The sequence below is a fragment of the Oncorhynchus gorbuscha genome, linkage group LG02 (assembly GCF_021184085.1).
Source record: "Oncorhynchus gorbuscha isolate QuinsamMale2020 ecotype Even-year linkage group LG02, OgorEven_v1.0, whole genome shotgun sequence".
NCBI lineage: Eukaryota > Metazoa > Chordata > Actinopteri > Salmoniformes > Salmonidae > Oncorhynchus > Oncorhynchus gorbuscha.
In genome coordinates, this window is record NC_060174.1 from 20594268 (window position 1) to 20603787 (window position 9520).

Genomic DNA, 9520 nt, shown 5'->3' on the forward strand with positions numbered 1-9520 from the left:
CATAGAGTAGGTATGCCAGAGATACTCAAGGGATCGGGAGTGTTGCATTAACTGTCGTTGGAATTGTCCGAAAAAAAGCAGATTAATTTCAAACAGGCCCACTTACGAGGGAAAGGCTTGCTTACCACCTATCCCCTCTTTCCAATGGAGACATCTAGAGAGGAACCACACCTATCAGGATAAAGATGTTTGTCATTGAGGAGCACTAGAATAGCTACATGTCTCCTTTCAACAATGCCCTCCTTAACCAGTCATTTTGATATCAATTGCCAATATGTGTGAAATAAGGACAAAGAGGCTACAAAGTCATAGCAAATGTCCATTCAGACAACACACAGGAGGATATACTGTACCATTCACCCCTGTTGATGTGTGTATCAGAGAAAGACTACTTGTATGGCTGTCAGAGCATCTACTAGCTGTAGTATGTTATTTACCAATATCTAATGCGTTCACTCAATGGAACGCCTCCTCTTTCTAATAACCCTAGTAGAGTGCCGGCAAATGTCGTTGACAGATTTGAGTCTTTTGGTTCTAGGTTTTTCTTAGTTTTTTTCCCTTAAAAGGTTTTGAGGATATTAAAGAAGGCAGTAAATCTCCCCCTCCCCTCCACCACCCTATAGATGTATAAGAGATGAGGGACCATGATATGACTATGCTTATATTGCTGATGGATTGAGCTGTAAACATTGGGCTGGAGAACCACAGCATTGCAGTGAGTCATTCTAGCGGTCTGGGCCTACTCAAGGGAGGCAAGGGAGCGTGTGGCATGGATTTCTGTTTATAACGATGCTGTCTGTCAGCAAACCATAGAGGTCTGTCCATCCGTCCAAACAAACCACAGGGATACTTGGAGATCTGGGTCAGGACTCTCTTCCCCCAGTCCTAGGGATGGGCATCTTGGGACCTGGAGCGCTGCAGGGAGTGCAGGATTTAGTGCCGTTTAGTTAATTCACTTATAATGATTTACAATAAAATAGAAGAAAGATTTGAATAAGCCCTGAAGGCTGGTGAAACAAAGGCCTGCACAGCTCTCCATGAACAGAGTTGCCCACCCCTGTCTCAGTCCCTTCATCTGAAATTTATTGTTGAGTCTACTGTTTTGACAGGTGAAACAATCATGTTATTTTTTGCTTTAGTATAAAATGGCTAGAAAAAAAGGCAAAAACAAACAAAAAAACGAAATAAAATTTAAAAAAACTTGTGTTATAAAAAATGTTTATGTAAAATTGTCATATCAAATGTATTTCAAAATTACATTAAAACTTTTAACAGAAAGCAAAGCTTGTTTTGTTGTTTTCTGGGTTTAATCAAATAGCTTTGATCGTATGGTTTCACTTGCATTTTAGGTGAACTAGAGTAAGTCGTTTCGAAGTACAATAGCTAATCCTGCAAGCTCAAACTGTCTCAGCGTAGGGAGTGTTGCTCTCTCGCCACAGGAGGGTGCTCTTGGCCTGAAGATGGTTCACTATCAACAGGAGGGTGCTCTTGGCCTGAAGATGGGTCACAATCAACAGGAGGGTGCTCTTGGTCTGAAGATGGGTCACTATCAACAGGATGGTGCTCTTGGTCTGAAGATGGGTCACTATCATCAGGAGGGTGATCTTGGTCTGAAGATGGGTAACTATCAACAGGAGGGTGCTCTTCGTCTGAAGATGGGTCACTATCAACAGGAGGATGCTCTTGGCCTGAAGATGGGTCACTATTAACAGGAGGGTGATCTTGGTCTGAAGATGGGTAACTATCAACAGGAGGGTGCTCTTGGTCTGAAGATGGGACACTATCAACAGGAGGGTGCTCTTGGTCTGAAGATGGGTCACTATCAACAGGAGGGTGCTCTTGGTCTGAAGATGGGTAACTATCAACAGGAGGGTGATCTTGGTCTGAAGATGGGTAACTATCAACAGGAGGGTGCTCTTGGTCTGAAGATGGGACACTATCAACAGGAGGGTGCTCTTGGTCTGAAGATGGGTCACTATCAACAGGAGGGTGATCTTGGTCTGAAGATGGGTAACTATCAACAGGAGGGTGCTCTTGGTCTGGAGATGGGTAACTATCAACAGGAGGGTGCTCTTGGTCTGAAGATGGGACACTATCAACAGGAGGGTGCTCTTGGTCTGAAGATGGTACACTATCAACAGGAGGATGCTCTTGGCCTGAAGATGGCTAATCATATTTTTCTGACATTATTATCATTTTAAGATGAAACCTCTGAAACCACCAGCGGTGCCCTTTATTATTACAGTGGGCTCCAAAAGTATTGGCACCCCTGACTGGCAATGTACAAACAATATTTAAAAAATATAAACAGTATAATTTATTCTCAAAATACCAATGTGAGAAATACCGTACTTTATTAATGTTTCAATGGAACCCACCAAAATCATTTATTGATTTAATTAAAAATCAATGTCCTCTAAATCAAGGTTTCACTATTAATGGCACCCTTGAAGATTATTGTAAATAACATCTACCAAAATTAAACCAGGAATTAAATTGCATTTATTTAAGTTTATCTAAGTGTTAAGGAACTATATTGAGTCTTTAGATCACTTCCTTTTTCACTAGACTATAAAAAAGAGGTAACACTTATGCAATATCCCTTTGTCATCCAACACCATGAAGAAAACAAAAGATCTGGCAGTTTTAAAAGAGACATATATGGTCATAGACCTTTATAAATCTGGTAATGGCTACAAGAAGATCCACAAACGATTGAATATACCACTGAGCACTGTCAGGGCAATTGTAAAAAATAATCATTTTTAAATCAAAAGATATGGAAAGGTTGAAAACCTCATGGGTAGAGGACGCAAATGCATTTTGCCCCCCATGATAGGGAGGAGGATGGTGAGAGAAGCAACAAAATCCCAAGAATCCCCGTGAAATAATTGCAGGCCTTGGGGACATCTTGGGTTCACCAGGTTTCAAAAAGCAACACGAGATCCCACCTCCACAACCACAGGCTCTTTGGAAGGGTTGCCAGAAGAAAGTCCTTTCTGACCCCAAAGACACAGACGCAAACACATTGAGTTTGCAAATGTCATTTAAATTATGACTGGAAGAAGGTGCTCTGGTCAGATGAGACCAAAATTGAACGTTTTTGTCAGATACAGCATCGGCATATTTGGCGGCGAAACGGAGATACATACAAGGAGAGGCATCTCATACTCACGGTGAAATATGGTGGTGGGTCTGATGTTTTGGGGCTGTTTTAATTCCAGAGGTCCAGGGGCACTGGTTAAGATTGATGGCATAATGATCAGGCAATTTTGGCTGACAATCTGGTTGCCTCTGCCAGAAGGCTGGGGCTTAGCCGTAGGTGGACTTTCCAACAAGAAAATGACCCGAAACATACCTCAAGATCCATACAGAAATGGTTCTGTGACAGCAAAATCAATGTTCTGCCATGGCCATCTCAGTCGCCGGACCTCAATCCAATCGAAAACCTGTGGGCTGAGTTGAAAAGGGCTGTTGATAAGCGCAAACCCAAGAATGTGAAGGATCTTGAAAGGATCTGCATAGAGGAATGGTTCAATATCCCTCCAAATGTGTTCCTTAACCTTGTCAAACACCACAGGAAAAGACTCCATGCTGTTATCCTTGCCAATACATTTGCAACCTTGATTTTGGCTAAATGTATTTTGTATTGTATGATTTTGGTTGGTTCCATTGAAACATTAATAAAGTACAATATTTCTCACATGTTATTTTGAGTTTCTCTATAATTATGTTGTTTATATTTTTCTTAAAGTACTGTTTGTGCATTGTCAGTCAGGGGTGGCAGTAATATTGGAGCCCACTGTATATGTATTTATCTAATTAGACTATTTCTTCAGTTCCTGCTGAATAAATAGCTTGCAGTATACACTCAGTAGACAGTTTATCAGGTGCAACTGTGAAGTACTGGGTCGGACATCCCTTTGCCTCCAGAACAGCCTGAATTTTTTGTGGAATGGAAACGTAGCTAAATTGGTATCAATGTGCGCCAGGAAAACATTCCCCACACCAGTCTGTACTGTTGACACCAAGCAGGATGGGGCCATGGACTCATGCTGCTTACGCCAAATACTGACTCTGCCATCAGCATGAAGCAACAGGAACCGGGATTCGTCGGACGAGGCAACATTTTTCCACTTTTCAATTGTCCAGTATTGGTGATCGTGTGCCAACTGGAGCGGCTGCTTCTTGTTTTTAGCTGAGTGGAGTGGAACCTGGTGTGGTCGTCTGCTGCAATAGCCCATCTGTGACAAGGACCGACAAGTTGTGTGTTCTGAGATGCCATTCTGCACACCACTGTTGTACTGCGCCATTGTTTGCCTGTTTGTGGCCTTCCTTTTCGCTTGCACGATTCTTGCCATTCTTCTTTGACTGCTCATCAAGGAGCTATTTTCACCTACAGGACTTACGCTGACTGGATGTTTTTTGTTTGTCGCGCCATTCTCTGTAAACCCTAGACACGTGAAAAGCCAAGGAGGGTGTTTCTGAGATACTTGAACCTGCGTGCTTGGTACCAACGATCATACCTAGGGCTGTTGTGGTGACCATATTACTGCGATACCAGCGGTCATGAAGGCAGTCAAATTCAGGAAACAGCAAATTCACCTCCTCCCTGTAGGCCATCTCGTTGTTGTTGGTAATCAAGCCTACCACTGCAGTCTCGTCTGCAAACTTGATGATTGAGTTGGAGGCGTGCATGGCCACACAGTCGTGGGTGAACAGGGAGTACAGGAGAGGGCTCAGAACGCACTCTTGTGGGGCCCCAGTGTTGAGGCTCAGCGGGGTGGAGATGTTGTTACCTAACCTCACCACCTGGGGGCGGCCCGTCAGGAAGTCCAGTACCCAGTTGCACAGGGTGGGGTCGAGGCCCAGGGTCTCGAGCTTAGTTTGGAGGGTACTATGGTGTTGAATGCTGAGCTGTAGTCAATTAACAGCATTATCACATAGGTATTCCTCTTGTCCAGATGGGTTAGGGCAGTGTGGTTGCGATTGCGTTGTCTGTGGACCTATTGGGGCAGTAAGCAAATTGGAGTGGGTCTAGGGTGGAGGTGATATGGTCCTTGACTAGTCTCTCAAAGCACTTCATGATGACGGAAGTGAGTGCTACGGGGTGGTAGTCGTTTAGCTCAGTTACCTTGGCTTTCTTGGGAACAGGAACAATGGTGGCTCTCTTGGAGCATGTGGGAACATCAGACTGGGATAAGGCTTGATTGAATATGTCCGTAAACACCCCAGCCAGCTGGTCTGCACATGCTCTGAGGACGCGGCTGGGTATGCCGTCTGGGCCTGCAGCCTTGCGAGGGTTAGCACGTTTAAATGTTTTACTCACGTCGGCTGCAGTGAAGGAGAGTCCGCAGGTTTTGGTAGCGGGCCGTGTCAGTGGCACTGTATTGTCCTCAAAGCGAGCAAAGAAGTTGTTTAGTCTGTCTGGGAGCAAGACAACCTGGTCCGCGACGGGCCTGGTTTTCTTTTTGTAATCCGTGATTGACTGTAGACCCTGCCACATACCTCTTGTGTCTGAGCCGTTGAATTGCGACTCTACTTTTTCACGCTATACTGACACTTAGCTTGTTTGATTGCCTTGCGGAGGGAATAGCTATACTGTTTGTATTCGGTCATGTTTCCAGTCACCCTGCCCTGGTTAAAAGCAGTGGTTTGCGCTTTCAGTTTTGCGCGAATGCTGCCATCAATCCACAGTTTCTGGTTGGGGAATGTTTTAATAGTTGCTGTGGGTACGATGTCGCCAATGCACTTGCTAATGAACTCGCTCACCGAATCAGCGTATTCGTTAATGTTGTTGTTTGACGCAATGCGGAACATATCCCAATCCACGTGATCGAAGCAATCTTGAAGCGTGGAATCAGATTGGTCGGACCAGCGTTGAACAGACCTGAGAGCGGGAGCTTCCTGTTTTAGTTTCTGTCTATATGCTGCAAGCAACAAAATGGAGTTGTGGTCAGCTTTTCCAAAAGGAGGGTGGGGGAGGGCCTTATATGCGTCGCAGAAGTTGGAATAACAATGATCCAGGGTTTTACCAACTCTGGTAGCACAATTGATATGCTGATAGAATTTAGGGAGTCTTGTTTTCAGATTAGCCTTGTTAAAATCCCCAGCTACAATGAATGCAGCCTCAGGTTTCCAGTTTACATAGAGTCAAATAAAGTTCATTCAGGGCCATTGATGTGTCTGCTTGGGGGGGAATATATGCGGCTGTGATTATAATCGAAGAGAATTGTCTTGGTAGATAATGCGATCGACATTTGATTGTGAGGAATTCTAGGTCAGTTGAACAGAAGGACTTCCAGTATGTTGTTATGATCACACCACGTCTCGTTAATCATAAGGCATACCCCCGCCCCTCTTCTTACCAGAAAGATGTTTGCCCCACATAATTTCAAATCATATTTAGAGTCACATCATGCAGCTGTATTAACAATCGAAACATGGATTTATAAACTTTTTTAAATGTAGATATTCCAAAGGTCTGCATCAGTGGATCGAACCAGCTTTTTTGTTGCTTTAAGATAATTTATTGAATTGGGTCTTCTATGTAGAATGATGATAATATAGGCTTAAACTCTCTCTCCTAATAATAACAGTACCACTGAGTGCTGATATTTGGCCAGTGATCCGGGTGTATCTGTAATAAAGGCTTGTAATTGGTTACACCTGCAGAGTGTTGGATGGCAGTGAGGTTTCAGGGTTCATCAGAGACATCTTAATCCCTGTAATAAGTCAGAGGGATTCAGATACTTCTCTACCACAGCCATTGTTCACCGAACACTCCTCTGTAGCGCTGCCCAATTTATATACAGTATCCAGCTGCAGCACAGAATAGGCACGCTCAAGTCTCACAAATACAGACTACGTCTCAGACACTGGTGTCCTGTTTGGGTAGAGTTAGTGTTGATGTAGGAGTTAAGGCTAGTTATTAGGGATGGGGTTAGGGTTAAGGACTGGACCATGTTATGTTGGCATCCCAGTGCCTGGGAGTGAGAGTGACTGGGTTAGCTGAATCCTGTACCTTTGTCAACTAGCTGTTCCTGTTGGGGTTTTGTCAGAAGTTTAATATTTAGATGGATTGTTTTCTGAGCTTGAAATTATCACACATGAGTTACAGGCCTATCTTTCGTGTCAGCAAACACAGCTAAAGAAGTCACTGAAACCCTTAATAAGGAGTTTAGTTTTGGAATCGGTGGCTAGTAATAAACTTGTCCTGGACATCTCTAAAACTAAGAGCATTGTATTTTCTACAAATCATTCCCTAAGCTCTAGACCTCAGCCAAATCTGGTAATGAATGATGTGGCTGTTGAACAAGTTGAAGAGACTAAATTACTTGGTGTTACCTTAGATTGTAAACTGTCATGGTCAAAACATACAGATTCAATGGTTGTAAAGATGGGGAGAGGTCTGTCCGTAATAAAGAGATGCTCTGCTTTTTTGACACCACACTCCAAAAAGCAAGTCATGCAGGCTCTTGTTTTGTCTTATCTTGATTATTGTCCAGTCATGGTCAAGTGCTGCAAATAAGGACCTAGTTAAGCTGCAGCTGGCCCAAAAGAGTGGCACATGTTGCTTTTCATTGTAATCAGAGGGCTAATATAAATACAATGCATGCCAGTCTCTCTTAGATAAAAGTTGGAGAGACTGACTGCCTCATCTTATTTTTAAAAGAAAGATTGTGTGGGTAAGTCACATTTGTTTGCATTGTCAACTTACACAAAGCTCTGACACACACACACACACACTTACCCCACCAAACCTGGCACCAGGGTTCTTTTCAGTCCCCAAATCCAGAACAAATTCAAGAAAGCGTAGAGTATTACATAGAGTTGTACTGCGCCGTTGTTTGCATGTTTGTGGCCCACCTTTTAGCTTGAACGATTCTCGCCGTTCTCCTTCAACGATTCACGACATTCTCCTTCAACGATTCTCGACATTCTCCTTCAACGATTCTCGACATTCTCCTTCAACGATTCTCGACATTCTCCTTCAACGATTCTCGACATTCTCCTTCAACGATTCTCGACATTCTCCTTCAACCTCTCATCAAGGAGCTGTTTTCGCCCATAGGACTGTCGCTGACTGGATTTTCTTTTAATCGCACTACCCTTGCTGCACCATCCTCGGTAAACCCTAGACACTTTTGATTGTGAACTCTTCCATCTCATATAGCTCAAATGAACAGCAAATCTGGTTTTTAAAAAACAGATAAAGCAACACCTCACGGCACTACGTCTCTCTTTTTGATCTAAACATTGATTTGTAGGCTGTGTGCCGTTTTTAAATGTATGTAGTTCTGTCCTTGAGCTGTTCTTGTCTATTAATTTTTCATATATTAAAAAATATATATTTAATCTTTATTTAACCAGCTAGGCCAATTGAGAACAAGTTCTCATTTGCAACTGCGACCTGGCCAAGATTAAGCAAAGCAGTGCGACAAGAGTTACACATGGGATTAACAAACTACAGTCAATAACACAATAGAAAATCTGTATACAGTGTGTGCAAATGAAGTAAAGAGGTAAGACAAAAAAAATAGGCCATAGTGGCGAAGTAATTACAATTTAGCATTAACACTGGAGTGATAGATGTGCAGATGAGGATGTGCAAGTAGAAATACTGATGTGCAAAAGAGCAGAAAAAAAAACATCGGCATGTTGTAGGTAGTTGGTTGGATGGGCTATTTACAGATGGGCTGTGTACAGCAGCAGCAGCCGATGCCTGAAGTTAGTGGAGATATAAGTCTCAAACTTCAGTGATTTTTGCAATTCGTTCCAGTCATTGGCAGCAGAGAACTGGAAGATAAGGCGGCCAAAGTAGATGTTGGTTTTTGGGATGACCAGTGAGACGTGGTACGGGTGGGTGGGTGTTGCTATGACCAGTGACCAGTGAGCTGAGATAAGGCGGAGCTTTACCTAGCAAAGACTTGTAGATGACCTGGAGCCAGTGGGATGATTATGTAGCGAGGACCAGCCAACGAGAGCGTACAGGACGAAATGGTGGGTAGTACAGTATATGGGGCTTTGGTAATGGTAATGTTCTATATTTTGTCATGTTTCATGTGGACCCCAGGAAGAGTAGCTGTTGCTTTCGCAACAACTAATGGGGATCGTAATAAAATACCAAATAACAAACCATGTGATACATCAATTATGTTCACATATTGGTACTGTGCATCATGTCTGTTGACTATATTCAATGATCCACAAATACCCCCTAAGGATAAAGCATTTCTTTATGCACAATAAAATTGTATGTTAAGATAATCACTAACTTTCTAAAACATTTTCCGCTGTAACGTTGTGTAACAGCTGTCGTAAGGGTGTTGAAATATGAACGCAGTCTCCCTACAGTTTGTTTAGTAAACCACAACCACACTGATCAGAATCTGACATGCCTCTAACCACTTTAATTTCACTTGTGACTAAATCTAAACAAATATTGTGTGTGAATGGAGAGCAATTGTTCCTTGTTTGCCATATTAAATCAATCTCATGGTGATATGGTTACTGTTAA